At 47.5% G+C, this 16,276-nt stretch overlaps 1 long non-coding RNA gene across 1 annotated transcript in view; it reads right to left on the bottom strand.

The window, feature by feature from the left end:
* Nucleotides 1-2,269: 2,269 nt before the first annotated feature.
* LOC140906093 (uncharacterized) overlaps nucleotides 2,270-16,276 on the bottom strand; it is a 33,057-nt gene continuing 19,050 nt past the window's right edge. Inside the window, exon 4 of the long non-coding RNA XR_012157040.1 lies at nucleotides 2,270-4,039. This is a non-coding gene — a long non-coding RNA (uncharacterized lncRNA). The remainder of the gene's footprint in view (nucleotides 4,040-16,276) is intronic.

Here is a 16,276-nt window from a genome sequence, read left to right as displayed (position 1 = left end):
GACTGAATTGGCAACACTGCATGTAACTAGTTGACCACTGGGCGGGGGAGATGATGGGGAAATTTAGGGGAAGTGTACACCCTAGGGGGGTTGTAGGGAAATCCCTGTCTCTAGGATAGTCAAAACCGGACTTTGGAAGGCAAGAACTGCACATGGCGGATGTGCTTCCAAATCATTTTTTGTTTCCTCTACTGTTCTGCTATGTTGCTTGAATCCAATGCACGTGTGCCCCACAGTTAATCAGTGGTGCTCCATCTCTACTTTCTGGACAGCCACTGGAGAGCTGCGGAGAACCACAGAATGCATGCATCTCACCACTGCATTGAAAGGATTGTGCCAGAACGTTGTGTCATTTGGGGCCTGATCCAAAGCCCACTGAACTCAATCAGACTCCCGTTGATTTCAATGGGTGGTGATGACGTTGTGCCATCATGGCTCACGAGCTACAAAATGATGCCATGGACAACAGAGCAGCGTCATTTCTCCTGACACCCCTAGCTCTGTCTGAGTCCCTTTCTCCTCCTTCCTGGCTTCTGGAGAAGTCCTCTTCCAGCTTTCCCTCCCCCACTGCTGGCTAGGTGAGGAGCTTCATTCCTACTCTACCTGGTGGAAATCCCCAGAAATCCCTTTCCTTCTGTTTCCCTTACAGATGGCTGCCATCCCACCACTGGTCTGTTTTCTCAGTGCTCCCTGGGCGGCTTGAGTGTGCAGTCATCACCATTCTTATTCTTCCTGAGATCCAAGGCTGTGGCAATGAAGCCAATCAAGCTGACGGAGATGCACATGGGACCTTGAAAATCTAGCTGCAACTCTAGCTTCCCAGAGTGAGCCTCGCTGCTGTAAAACACACGATTTAACAGACCCGGAGGAGTGATTTATGCACACATGTACAGGGCGACCATTCAAATTCATCTTTCACTGCCCTGGGTAGCTGCAGTAACCGCTACACCTCCCTGGATTTAGACGGGGAAGATAACAGTGTACAGCAAACATCATGGGTTGAGATTTAAGAATGCCCAATGCACGGGGGAAATATCATTTATCCATCTCCCATTGTACTAACTTATGGGTCAGATCCTGCCCTCTCTTACATCCTGGACAACCCCACTGAAGTCAATGGGAGTGCATGGGGTGACAGGGTAAAATATATATCCCCTTTCTCCTCTCAAAGTCATTACCATGATGTAACTCCAGTGTAGGTACTTGTGATCTAAAATCAAGTCCTCCTGGGGTGGGAGGTGTCCCATGTAATGCTACAGAAAGGTAAGGAGGAGAGGTAGTACCCTGTAAAACTGGGAAGGGTGGTGGTCTGGATTGTGCACCGCACTAGGCATTGGGAGACCTGGGTTTTATTCCTCCTACTCAGCTACTCAACTTCTGCGATTGTGGAGGAGCAGCTTCGTCTGTTCCCCCTCACTCCCTTTGTGCACTGAGATTGCAAGCTCTTCTGGGCAAGTGTTTTCTCTCAGTGCTTGTGCATTGCCGAGCACAACGGAGCCTCTGACCCCCGTGTAATATTATTAATAATCACAGACTGAGTGTCACTTCCAGCAGCGCTGCCTGGCGCAGGCTTGTTTTGTGCTTATCCCGCTCCCGAACGTCTGGAGAGGTCTGTGAGAATGGACCGAGGCACAAGAAAAGCAGGAGCAGGCTGTTTGGTGGCTTGATGAAAGCAATGAGCTTTGCAGAAAGAAAACTTAATGCTTTGGTTTCAGAGTAACAGCCGTGTTGGCCTGTATTCGCAAAAAGAAAAGGAGGACTTGTGGCACCTTAGAGACTAACCAATTTATTTGAGCATGAGCTTTCGTGAGCTACAGCTCACTTGCATCCGATGAAGTACTCCTTTTCTTTTTAATGCTTTGGGTCTGCTCCCTCCCGCCCCCCGCAACCCGCCCATCGCTGGACAAGGAAAACCGAGAGCTTGCTTATGGAGAGGGAGCGGTTGGAGTGGTGGGAATTGCAAGGGGGCGTAACTGGAAACAGGCCGTTCCTGTAACCACCACATGCAGTCATCTCATAATGCAACCGGGCTCACTCTGCCATGCTCTGGCACTCGAGTGCTGAGCTGCTGTGTGAAATAAACTGTCAGCTACCATCATCGTCAGGCGTTTATTGTAACTGTAGAAGCGGGGACGGCTCTTGGCTCGCTGCGAGCTCTGTGGCCTGGCTGAGGCAATCCAAAAAGGTGGTCACAGCCAGGCCTAGCTATCAGGGATTGCCTGTTAATACAAAATGCCATTATCCATTTTGTTAGCTGTAAATGACCTTTATTTACATTTCCACTTAGCTAGGTAGTTTCCTTCAGCTCCCAGGAATTCAAAGCACAGACGTGGCATTAAGACGTGTAAAACGCCCCCATGTTTAATGAAAACATCTGATGCGTATAGAAAGCCGTAGTATTTCTCTCTCTCTTTTTATATATATCAAAAACAAATGCAAATAAAAGCGTCACCCCTTTTCCCCACCCCCTTGCAACAGCAATGCCTCGAAGGTGAGATTCTCTGCCAAGGAGAGTGGAAGCAGCCCTTGTATTTTTATTTTTACAAAAGAAAATATTTCGGATATTGCATTACAGGGATTGTTCTGTCAGGGATTCAACTAGGTTGATGAGAGCTGGTGAAATGTACATCGGCAGAACAAGAGGAAAGGACCTGGGGTGGGATGTTATTTCCCCCCGCCATCTCCTGATGGATGCTTTACAAGAATAGATCTCTGTGTTGTCATCATTAGCTGGTTTGGAGTTGGGCAGAGAAGGAGAGACAGAGGAAGAGACAGAGCAAGAAAGAGAGAGAAAAAATGATAGAGACTGAGGCAGAAAATGGAATCTCAGTTGACCCCACGCACCAGCACTGACTATAGAAGTTCCCCAGACATCCCCCTTCCTGCTCCGAGCATATCCCCTGCACCGCAGCTTGTGAGGAGGGCCCTTTCTGCCAGTCCCAGTGGAATTTTCTCCCGGCTGCTGCAGGATTTCTATGTTCCCCATGCAAAATTAGATCAAGCCCCAGAATGCTCCGTGCACTGGGGGTTCCTGGGGCAGGGAAGTGCAGAGGTGGATCTGGGTCTGCCCTCGCTGTACAGGGTAAACTAGCTGGGAAGAGTAGCATTAATGCCTGAGGTGGCCATTTTTCACTGGCATAGCTGGCTCCTGGGGGCCCCTGAGCAGGGGTGAACTTTCCCCAAGAAGACTGTGGTTAAAAAAGACCTAGCGGGGGAGAGACACACAGAGGAGGAGAAATGAGGGGAGAGAGACTGACAGCTCCTCCCCAGTGGCTGGAAAACTCTCTGCTCCAGCTGTTTCACATGGACCCCACTATTAGATGGTTAAGCTCCTCCCTCAACACACACCACCCCCCAAGCTTGCCAGCTGCATCTGCTGTGGTCTCCGCCACTGTGCTGTGCTCAGACAATGAAGTCTGTCCACAAACAGCCCCAAACAAGAAGGATCTGGTTGCTGGGTGGGAATGGGGGTGGGGAAGGCGAAGTTTCCAAAATAGAATGTGACCCAGAAAAATTAAAATGAAAAGCAACAACAAACAGGCAGCCAGCAGCACAAAAAGAATAGGCCATGTTCTGTTCTTTTCCCTCCATTCCCTCAGCTCCTACTCTGTAATTAAGTGAAAATGCTGGAGGTTTGGTATTTTTAAAACTGTCCTCCGGTTTCCTCAGATTCTTGTGTTCTTTTCCTGGATAAACAGGCTGCAGAGGCTCTGGGGGAGCTATTCTCCCAGCCCAGCCTGCTTTGGGGTGGGCTTTTCCTTGGCAATTTTTTTCTTCTGTAATTTCTAATTTTGTCGCCCTGCTTCATTATTCTTCATAGGGCTGGAAAGTCCATGTGCCACTAGGAGGAGAGGTTTCAGTTTTTGCTGACCCAGCAAAAATGGCTTGGCATGTTGCATGACAGGCACTTGAATTCAAGTGGCAAGGAGGGGAAGGTGATTAATCATTTCAGGGCTTGTGCTCTTAAAGCAGCATATGTGCTATTGATTTTTCCACTGAAACTGCTGGTAGCACCAGCAGGACCCCATGTAGACGCTTTCTGCAAAAAAAAAGAAAAAAAATTGTTTAGTCAAAGCAGTTTCAAAACAGTTCAAAAACTGTTCAAAAACAGTTTCAATGGAAATTTTTTGATCCGCCCTATATCCCAGAAAAAATGAGTGTGGCCACAGGAGCACTGTCTGCACAGTGGTTCCCTTGAAGGCCACCACTTCTTCTGCTGAACTGGTGGGAATGACTTTTTGGAAATCCCCAGCAATAGACCAGACTTGAGGGACTGATCTTCAAACAAAAGGAAGAAGTCTGACTCCCCGGGGGGGCGGGGGGGAGGGAGGAAGAAGACACTTCCTTTGAATCTAACTCGGGTCACATTGCAAACCATCATGCTCTGTTGGTTAGCTAATTTTAAAACCTTGGGAGGCAGCAAGTCCAGAGGAATGAGCATAATTTATAAATGCCATGTGCTGTTTCAAACCCTCTTTCTTCCAATCCCTAGATTCTATGATCTCAGGTTGTACACAGGTTTATATATACACACAAACTTAGAATCATAGAATATCAGGGCTGGAAGGGACCTCAGGAGGTCATCTAGTCCAACCCCCTGCTCAAAGCAGGACCAATCCCCAATTTGTGCCCCAGATCCCTAAATGGCCCCCTCAAGGATTGAACTCCCAACCCTGGGTTTAGCAGGCCAATGCTCAAACCACTGAGCTATCCCTCCCCCCTTGCCAGATTGGAACAGAGCTGAGGTCCATCTATTCCAGTATCCTGTCTCTGAGCAGATGTGGGGTAATCTACCCCCAGCATTTGGTCTCCAAGAGTTAGAGATTGGCTTAAGACCCTAAGCCTGAGGTTTCATAGCCCTTCCAAAATGATTCACCATTAATTATAACAGTTTAAGACACAGGGCCAAATTTCTCTGTCCGTTAAGCAATGCAGTCACTTTAAAATCCACTGGGTCATGCTGGGTTGACAAAGAAGAATATCTGGCCAAGGATCTTTGAGTCCCATCCTATCCCTTTAAGAGGAAGGATGCCATTGAGCTTTTTAACTGATCTTGGAATGACAAGATCCATGTTGAAAGCCAGTGAGAACAGCTGAGAGCTGGACCTTGCACTAGCTGGTCACAAAAGCCACCTCTCTCCCATATCCCATTATCTCCTTGTCCAGCACACACACACAGCCAGCTGCTTCGGCTCTGCGGAGTTGGCACAGCTGTGTGCTTATCTCCTGCATCAGCATCCCAGGCCCAGCGCTGCTGACAGTGTAGAAATATTTCTGTAGGGAGGCTGTGGGAACTGCTTAGAGACTTCCCCGGTGCCTTGCTTTCAGCGGGGAATAAGTAACAACATGAACGGCCTGTCTAAATCGCTTGGGCTATAGCTAAAGAACAATGTGATTGGAAAGGTCAGACATGGCCAGCTAGGACCGTGTTGACATAGATAAGGAGAAAATCTGGTTCAATATACAGGGTAAGTGTAAATAACAGTGTTCATTAGAGCTGAGCAAATAATTCACAATGAATAATATACTCTGCGATCCACATAGGGTTGCCAAGTTTGTAATATTTAAAAACAGGACACTCCAGCAGGAATGCCGGAACCTCCCCTACCCCGCCTCTTCCCCCTCGAGGACCTGTCCCTGCTCTTTCCCTTCACCCCAGGCCTCACCCCTGCCCCACCTCTTCCCCCAAGGCCCCGCTCCTGCCTTGCCCCTTCCCCCTGAGGCCCCATCCCCCGTTTGCTCCTCTTTCCCCCTCCCTCTGTCGCTCACTGCTTTTCCCATCTCTCCCCCCTCGCATGGCTTGGGAGGGACTAGCTTGCAGACCTGGGGCAGGGAGCTGCAGCCACCTGATTGCAGGTAGGAGATGGCCCTGGCTGAGTAGGGGCTGGCGTGGATGATGACTCAGTGCCTCCCCCGCCCGCAATAACTGGACTTTGGGTGTCCGGTCAACAGATCTGACCGCACACCATCAGGTACCCTTTTCGACTGGACTTTCTGATCGAAAATCAGACACCTGGCCACCCTAGATCCACAACGGTGCAAATTGGTGTTGTTCCATTAATTATAGTGGAGCTATACTGTTTTACACGAGCTGAGGATGTGGCCCAAGTAATGCAGTGTATTATTCATTGCAGGCCAGATTTTTCCAAAGTGACTAGTGATTCCAGGTGCCTCAATTTTGGGGAGCCCAGTCTTAGACCCCTTTAAGGTTCTGAACACCCATTCACTGAAAATCAAACCTCCAAGCATCTCAAGTTTGGTACACAAAAACTGAGTCTACAGCCATCTTTTCTGCTTGGGAAATGGCCATAAGCAGATTGCAGTTCCTTTAGGTCTATTTGTTATTCAAAGTTTACTCTGTAAATTGATTGCAAATACTTGAAATTTAAGTCACGCCGTTAAACTTTGATTGGGTAAAGAAATCATGCACTCTTGTTTCTTTTCTCCTCATTGGATGAGCATGCAGATTCTTCCGGTGTGAACACATCGGTGTGTGACTTTAAATCTTGGTTCCCATAAATACCCACGCATGCAATATTTGAGAACATTGGCATCAATAAAATGTGATTACATGATTGTACTTCTCTAGGTTCCCAATCCAAGTCCCACAGAAGTCAACAGAAACATTCTGCCTTGAATGAACTTTGGAACAGGTCTTTCATTACAAAACTATCCTCTGGTACTGGAGCTAAAAGGGAAGGCTTAGAACTATGGTGGTGACCAGAAGTAGCCTGTTGTGGTCACCACCACCGGTAAGTAGAAGGGGACACAATAGCTAAGACCCTGATCCAGTGCTCATTGAAATCAATGGGAAACTTTCCATTGACTTCCATGGACAATGGATAGGGCCCTATGCTAGAGAATTACATCAGCATTTCCTAGAAGCTCTTGGGATCTGATTTATTTCCTACTGGTTGCATGCTGGGCTCCTTCACCCTTGGTAAAGCATGGCTATTTGGAGGGCCATGAGTGTGAGTATGTGTGTGTGTTCATTGCTTTGGAAAGGTTTGTTGAGGTGGCATATCAGAGCAGTGTGGTACATTTGCCCTCCCTTGCCATGAAAGCAGCTGGTGTCCTCCTCATAGGTGCATGGGATATCATCCTCTGCCAGGACCATGTCCATGGGATTGCATCAAACCTTTGACACCTTCTGAGAGAGGTTGAAAATGATGGCTTCCCCCTGAGTCTCCTTCCTTTGTAACAGCAAATCCTCCCTTTCGTCTTTATTTGAGGCCTCCCTGGGGCTTCTGAGTTCACTTTAATCAAACCAGATGATCTGTGGTTAATGATAACCCTAATGGGTAGAGAACTATGTGGCCAGCTCAGAACAGAACAGGCACGTTTCCCTGAGACCGAATCCTTGAGTGCCCCCTTAATGATTCCAAGAAGCCCTCTGCACACTGCTTCCTGTCCACAGTCCAATATTTGCAGAGCGGAACATGGAAGGAAGGATGTGACAGAGGTTAAGCTGCTGGTGAGCTGGGACCATGGCCTAGGATGCTGACCCTTCCTATCTCAGTGTTTCCTTGCACTCTGTCTGCCCACATCCACAACTAGGACTTCTACATGCTACAGTAACACAGACAATCATAATAAACTATTTAAAACCCTTCCAAGGGCGAGAAACAAGCACCATGAGTCCAAGAGTTATCATCACCCTCATTTCTGTGGTACCACAGTCCTGTCAAATATACCGTACCGGGGTTGTCACCTGCAGCACACCCCCTCATAGCCTGGAGCAGTTCCGCAGCAGCCCTGCCTCAGTGTCTTCTTCTCCTCAGGCCTCCTCGGTCAGTGACTCACAAAGGCTTATGTCCAGTAAAAACCTCTCTTAGGGGGGTTGAGTTTATAAAGATGAACATTTCAATAAAGAGAACACTTCCTCTCAGCCTTCCTAGCTGGCTCATAACCCCTTCTGCTCCCTATCAAGCAGCAACTCCCAGGACACCTTACCAGGAGTTGTCCTATAGTTTCTCAGGACAAAACCCTTTTTCCTACATCCCACAACTCTTTGCTGGCTACCCCCCTCCCCCCAGCCTGTGCTTCCCCAGGCCTCTCTTATCTACAGCCAGAGATTTGAGTTAGACACACGACCCATCTGTCACATGACATCACTTATTATTACATTCTCTGCACCTGTAGAGACTAGTTAAGTTTAGCCCCGGTGAATTGGGGCCCATCTACCCTTAAATGGCCCAGCTGGCCTGTGAAATAAATATACAGCAAGACAAGGTCCCCTGGAACCCCTGCTGAGCTAAAGTCACAATCCAGGAGCCAAGATGGTCAAGACAAGTAGCAAACATGAAGTTGGTAGCACCCAAAGGACTCGTGGGAAGGAGGGGCCAAAGGAAAGCCAGCACCTTTGAATCCGAACCCTTGTGAATGTCCAGGAGGCAGGAATGAAGAGGTTCGACCTGGATCCCTGAATCTAAACCTGCCCATGAGGAGTTGGATTGGATCCACAAGCAGAAGGGGCCTAGTCTACAGGCCCAATGGAGACAAGTGCTGAAGTTTAGCTGCGAAAGGTGATCTCCCCTGATTTCCTCCACTTGACATGTTTTTCACTGGTGGCCCCAGGCCCTGTTTGGCCATAAAATCTCTTGGGGGCTGCTGAATTTAAACTCCAGGCCTGGTTCCACCTCAATGCCAAACCTTAGCGTAAACCTAATGCCGACCTGAACAGCTTGGGTTCTTGGGGCAATCTGAATGAGGAGAGCGATGGTGTTTTATGACTGCTGATGAGCACAATGTCTCAAACAAGGCACGGAGCCCTGCGTGGATGAGGACAAGAGGCTCAGACTGAGACTAGGTCTGGCATGCCCTGCAGATGTCCTGGCTTGACTGAGAGTGGCACCTGCTGCTACTGAGTATGATCTGATGGAGCAGCAAGGAGAGAAGCTTGCGCAGAATGCAGTGAGCAGGACAGGACGTGGGTAGCAGAGAAGCCCCCGTGCCTGTTCAGTCCTTAGCCCCACTGCTGCCCACGATGGATTGTGGGGCATGGACACCTGTCTACGAACACCTGGACTGAAGCCACCAACTCATTTTGCACATGCCAGCAAGCCATCACTGGAGTGCAGCGATGAGGCCCAATCCTGCAAACCTTCCCTGGCAGGTAATGGTGTGTAGGATCAGGCCCATGTGCTGACCATCATTCCCTACCCCCCTGGTCAGGGCTGGAACTCCTGACCTTGACACAAAAGATTTCATGGGCCAGATTCTCCACTGACTTCAATGGAGCTATGGCAATTTACACCAGCTAAGGATCTGGACCCATGTTTCATTATTGCCAATCGCAGGAGCCCTCCACCCAAAACCAAGTGTAGTCTCAGTCATCTATAGGGGCAGATCCCCAATGGGCTAGCTCCACTGATGTCTTTACGCCAAGAGAGGATTTGCCTTGTAGATTTTTCCATAATGACTAAGAGCCACAAATGACCATATATAAATTCTAGGGCTTCTCTCTATTCATTTCCTAGAAACAAAATATCTTACCCTTGATAGGAAACAAAACAAACCCTCCGTCTGTAGTTGTTCTCATTTAAGCAGTAATATGTAACAGAGCGTAACCAGTACTGGATTGATGTGTGAGGCTGGCAGCCTTAGACTTGAATGGCATCCTAGCAGCTCAGCAGGAATTAATGCCATACAATTGTCATACTGTGCTACCTTAATGTGATCATAAGGCAAAAGGGCTAAAAAAAAAAAAGCCCCAGCAAATATTTATGTTACTAATTAAAGGATGTAACTTGCCAATAATGAGTCTTGATTGTTACACAGCACAATTCATGGCTTGGAACTTATGGGTGAAATGCACCCATAATGCAGAGAGTCAGCACAATGTCTATGCACCACTTAAGTCCTATAGTTGTGATCTACAGCCTACTGAAATACCTGGGCCTATTTAATCATTGGAGTACAAAGCCAGGGTATCATTTAGTGAGGCAGTGTGATCTAGTGGATAGGGCACTGGTGAAGGCGTGAGGAGCCATGGGGTCTGAAGCTGGGTGGGGGTTGGTCCTGCTTTGAGCAGGGGGTTGGACTAGATGACCTCCTGAGGTCTCTTCCAACCCTGATAGTCTATGATTCTATGTCACTGACCACTTGGCTTCTGATTCCCCTTCCATCCTTTGTCTGGCTAGTGGGTGTCTATATATACACACGCTCTTTGGGGGCAGAATCATAGAATCATAGAATCATAGAATATCAGGGTTGGAAGGGACCCCAGAAGGTCATCTAGTCCAACCCCCTGCTTGAAGCAGGACCAATTCCCAGTTAAATCATCCCAGCCAGGGCTTTGTCAAGCCTGACCTTAAAAACCTCTAAGGAAGGAGATTCTACCACCTCCCTAGGTAACGCATTCCAGTGTTTCACCACCCTCTTAGTGAAAAAGTTTTTCCTAATATCCAATCTAAACCTCCCCCACTGCAACTTGAGACCATTACTCCTCGTTCTGTCATCTGCTACCATTGAGAACAGTCTAGAGCCATCCTCTTTGGAACCCCCTTTCAGATAGTTGAAAGCAGCTATCAAATCCCCCCTCATTCTTCTCTTCTGCAGGCTAAACAATCCCAGCTCCCTCAGCCTCTCCTCATAAGTCATGTGTTCTAGACCCCTAATCATTTTTGTTGCCCTTCACTGGACTCTCTCCAATTTATCCACATCCTTCTTGTAGTGTGGGGCCCAAAACTGGACACAGTACTCCAGATGAGGCCTCACCAATGTCAAATAGAGGGGAACGATCACGTCCCTCGATCTGCTCGCTATGCCCCTACTTATACATCCCAAAATGCCATTGGCCTTCTTGGCAACAAGGGCACACTGCTGACTCATATCCAGCTTCTCGTCCACTGTCACCCCTAGGTCCTTTTCCGCAGAACTGCTGCCTCACCATTCGGTCCCTAGTCTGTAGCTGTGCATTGGGTTCTTCCGTTCTAAGTGCAGGACCCTGCACTTATCCTTATTGAACCTCATCAGATTTCTTTTGGCCCAATCCTCCAATTTGTCTAGGTCCTTCTGTATCCTATCCCTCCCCTCCAGCGTATCTACCACTCCTCCCAGTTTAGTATTATCCGCAAATTTGCTGAGAGTGCAATCCACACCATCCTCCAGATCATATATGAAAATATTGAACAAAACCGGCCCCAGGACCGACCCTTGGGGCACTCCACTTGATACCGGCTCCCAACTAAACATGGAGCCATTGATCACTACCCGTTGAGCCCGACAATCTAGCCAGCTTTCTACCCACCTTATAGTGCATTCATCCAGCCCATACTTCCTTAACTTGCTGACAAGAATACTGTGGGAGACCGTGTCAAAAGCTTTGCTAAAGTCAAGAAACAATACATCCACTGCTTTCCCTTCATCCACAGAACCAGTAATCTCATCATAAAAGGCAGAAGGTATCCCTTGTTGTGTGTGCACATTTTCTAGGGCCTAAACAGCAGTTGGGGCCTCTAGGTGCTGCAGTCATACAAAGAAAAGTACCCAATCATGTCCCACCTCAGCCTTTCCCGGATGGGTATTTTTTCAGCTGTTAGGTTGTTCAAGGACTGTTGGTGCCAACATTTGGTGACTGGTCACCTAAGGAAAGTCGTTGTGTTTCTGGTCTCTGACTGGAAAATTGAAACTTTTTTCAAAAGACAAATAATGGAGGTCAACTAATGCACATTCCAGCATGAATCTTCAGAGAAAAAGCAATGATGCGTGGCTGTGTGTGTGTGTGTTGCTGTGCTGGTCTACAGAGGATAGGAGTTGTTACAGCTCTCATCTACAAAAAAATGATGCTTTAGCTCTAGCTACAGAGCTGATGTGTTTAGCTCTGGCGGGTCCTGATCCAGTCCCCGGTATATCAGCCACGGTGGTGTATGTCACACTGAAACTTGTGAGAATGCTGGGAGATGCAAACAGTTTTCTATGAATAAATCACATCCCATGGGAGACAGGGTCCATGAGAAAATGTACAAATCAAGTTGTTTAATACTCTACCTTCTCTATACACAGGCATATTTGTCAGGCCGCCACCACTGCATGACTTTGCACTGAACTGACTATGCCATTATAACCTCTGTGTGGTTATTAAGAAGGCCAGAGGGGCCATTTCTGGGGGCATTTCCTCCTCTTTTCCCATTAACTTATATCCTCAGGAGAATGTGGTCCTCTTTCCAGTGCATTTATATGTGATGGATGTGACCTAGTACATTGCCTGTGGGAACTTTGGATCTGATTCTTAGAATCATAGAAGATTAGGGTTGGAAGAGATCTCAGGAGGTCATCTAGTCCAATCCCCTGCTCAAAGCAGGACCAACCCCAACTAAATCATCCCAGCCAGGGCTTTCTTATGTACACTGATGCCCCAAAGGGCCATAGAGTAGATATAAATACAATGTAAACATATTTTAAGGTCCCTTTACCTACCAGGGTGGTATAAAGAGGGACTTGTGTTGATGGAAGATGAGGTGCTTTTAACTTTTTAATGCCCTGACTTTTGTATGCATCAGCTGTCAACCTCAACATTGCATTAACATATCATATTTACGGGGACTGGATGATTTGGGGTGGTGGGGTTGACAGAAGTTTTCAAATTTTGACAAAAAAGAGAAGAAAATCACGACAATTTCCTCTCCCCGCCCTGCTCTCACTGTCTGTCTGTCCATGTATGTAATACAAAAGATGCTCCTGTACCCTGTGCTTTGTTTCACAGGAGCGGATTTGATTCAATAGAATTCTCACTCCAGGGCAAGAGAAATGTTAAAAGCCTCAGAACTGCGTGTGTGTAATTGCCTTGACCTTCCAGGTCTGTCTGTGGGCTGCAATCGGGAGTGCAAGGTGGTTATGAGGCATCCTGAATGCAAATGGATTATATATTCAGTTGCAAGTAGGTGAAGAGGGTTTGGGGAGTGGGAAAGAAAAGTGTATTTATTCCTTTTGATTATTAGCACATGAAAGGTACCACCCCCAGACATGTTCCAGAGTCTTTCCTGTTTTGCAATTTATTTTTTTTTCTTTTCCAAAGAAGTGATTTATATTAAGGGGAACCTGGGCCGATTCACGTCACTAACCTTCAAATGTCACAGCAGGATGTATTTTTGCTGCTAATCTAGGAGATGTTTTCTTTTGACAACTGCTGTTGTTCTAGCAAAAGCAGGTAAATTCAGGGCATAAATCATGTGCATTAGGCTGCAGTCCAGCATATTGTTATTTGCTTCATTCAGTGCCTTTCTCTCAAAGATCTTTACTGTTGGACGTCCTCAAGCATTGTTATTTATTTGTGTTACCACTACTAACACTGTACCACACATCCTGGTTCTGCTTCATTTCTCAGTTACTCTCGTCGACAGTGGCATGACGCCAAGGCAGTTTAGGATGATTGACATCTGCTGAGGATCTGGCCTGAGAGAGAAATGGCCTATCTGCATTTCAGGTACACCAGTGAGGTCAATGGAGTTAGGGCAGGTCTACACTTAACCTGTTGCCGCTGTGCTGGTGTAGCGCTTCAGTGAAGACACTACAATCCCGATGTGTGAGTTTCTCCCGCCTGTAGTCAATCCACCTCCACGGGAGATGATAATCCACCTCCAAGGGAGGTGATAGCTATGTCAATGGGAGAAGCCCTCCTGTCGACACAGCACTGTCTACACCGCGGGTGAGGTAAGTATAACTGCATCGCTCCAGGGTGTGGATTTTTCACACCCCCGAGCGACGTAGTTATATTGATGTACATTTATAGTATACACCTCCCCTCTGTCCAGATTTACACAGGTATAAGTGAGTGTGGATTAAACTCAGATTTGACAGAATTTTACACGCGCTTTGCACAAATGTAAATGATGTCACAAGGTGTGAGGCAGTGGAGAATTGGACTCAGGTTGGGCTGTACACTTAGCTGATGTAGTCACCAGCTGAGGATCTGGCCCTGTGACAGGGTGTACCCTGGCCCAAGAAATGGTTCTCTGAGAGGAAAAGAGCAGTGAGTATTAGACCTCTAGGCTTGCCTAGAGAGACATCCCAGGAGCAGCCATTTTGGAAACCTCTGAAATCTGGTCCTCCGGCAGCTAGACGGTCTGGGGACCAGCACCAACCAATCAGGGCTCAGCAGGCTGAAATAAAAGAAGCTGCCCGCTGCTAGCAAGACAGTTCCTGGTGGGAGCCAGTGGATTGAGGAGGAATGCTCCCTAGGACATTGCCAGTGGACCCAGGCGATGGCAGAAGGCACCATGCTGAGTTAATTTTGGAAAGGGAATTAAGCCCTGATGGGTAACAAACTGTTTTAGTTATAACTGATCCCAAAGGGCAAGGATCTCCTTCTGTTTGAGTTTGTTGCTCCCTGGCAAGAGTTTGGACCATGAGACCCAGCTGGAGGGCTGAGCCACAGAAGACCCTCAGAGGCTGACTTATAGCTTGCACTAGGCACAGCGGACACTGGGGATGCTCAACAGGACAGTGGGGTGGGAGGAGGTATTGTTTCATGATCTCTGTGTGTATATAATGTCTGCTGCAGTTTCCACGGCATGCATCTGATGAAGTGAGCTGTAGCTCACGAAAGCTCATGCTCAAATAAATTGGTTAGTCTCTAAAGTGCCACAAGTACTTCTTTTCTTTTTGAAAGTAGTGAGTGCAACTGACCACAGGCCCCATTAATTTAAATGGAGCTATGCTGATTTGCACCAGCAAAGGATCTGGCCCATGGTATGTTATCAACAGCTGGCTGCATATACATATACGTAGTGGGTTTCTAAATTTAAGAGATTTTAAAATCTGCAAAAATTATGTGGCTGTGACTGATGCTTCAGTATAGCCAGGGTTTAGGATTGTTTTCAGCCAGTCAGATCATTTAATTCCTACCTTTTTACATACTCTGTGCCTGTGGGAATGCCAGTATCTTTCCCAGTGTTAGCTCTCCCTTCATATTTGTCCTCCCTTCTTAAACTCCATCCTTCTCTCCCTTGTTTTCATCTGGATTGACTGAGAGTCAATAAATATAGAGCCCCGCAGTGGATTTACTTGTCAGAATAGAACCACACTATAAGGTTTTCCCTCTATATTTACTTACACTGCAAGGGCTTTGGGGCAGGGCCTTTTGTTCAGTGTTTGGACAGCACCTAGCACAATGGCATCCTGCTCCATGACTGTGGCTCCTGTGTGCAACAGCAATACATATCAATAATGATTAATGATCTTTAGGATGGCGTGGACTGCACCCTCAGCAAGTTTTCAGATGACACTAAACTGGGAGGAGTGGTAGATACGCTTGAGGGTAGGGATAGGATACAGAGGGACCTACACAAATTAGAGGATTGGGCCAAAAGAAATCTGATGAGGTTCAACAAGGACAAGTGCAGAGCCCTGCACCTAGAACGGAAGAATCCCAGGCACTGCTACAGGCTGGGGACCGAGTGGCTAGGCAGCAGTTCGGCAGAAAAGAACCTAGGGGTTACAGTGGACAAGAAGCTGATATGAGTCACAGAATCATAGAATCATAGAATATCAGGGTTGGAAGGAACCTCAGGAGGTCATCTAGTCCAACCCCCTGCTCAAAGCAGGACCATTCCCCAATTAAATCATCCCAGCCAGGGCTTTGTCAAGCCTGACCTTAAAAACTTCTAAGGAAGGAGATTCTACCACCTCCCTAGGTAACGCATTCCAGTGTTTCACCACCCTCCTAGTGAAAAAGTTTTTCCTAATATCCAACCTAAACCTCCCCCACTGCAACTTGAGACCATTACTCCTTGTCCTGTCCTCTTCTACCACTGAGAATAGTCTAGAACCATCCTCTCTGGAACCACCTCTCAGGTAGTTGAAAGCAGCTATCAAATCCCCCCTCATTCTTCTCTTCTGCAGACTAAACAATCCCAGTTCCCTCAGCCTCTGCTCATAAGTCATGTGTTCCAAACCCCTAATCATTTTTGTTGCCCTTCACTGGACTCTCTCCAATTTATCCACATCCTTCTTGTAGTGTGGGGCCCAAAACTGGACACAGTACTCCAGATGAGGCCTCACCAATCTCGAATAGAGGGGGACAATCACGTCCCTTGATCTGCTCGCTATGCCCCTACTTATACATCCCAAAATGCCATTGGCCTTCTTGGCAACAAGGGCACACTGCTGACTCATATCCAGCTTCTCGTCCACTGTCACCCCTAGGTCCTTTTCCGCAGAACTGCTGCCTCGCCATTCGGTCCCTAGTCTGTAGCTGTGCATTGGGTTCTTCCGTCCTAAGTGCAGGACCCTGCACTTATCCTTATTGAACCTCATCAGATTTCTTTTGGCCCAA

The sequence above is a fragment of the Lepidochelys kempii genome, chromosome 2 (genome assembly GCF_965140265.1).
Source record: "Lepidochelys kempii isolate rLepKem1 chromosome 2, rLepKem1.hap2, whole genome shotgun sequence".
Lineage (NCBI taxonomy): Eukaryota > Metazoa > Chordata > Testudines > Cheloniidae > Lepidochelys > Lepidochelys kempii.
The sequence above is the reverse complement of the archived record's forward strand: the minus strand, read 5'-3'. Positions and strand labels throughout refer to the sequence as shown.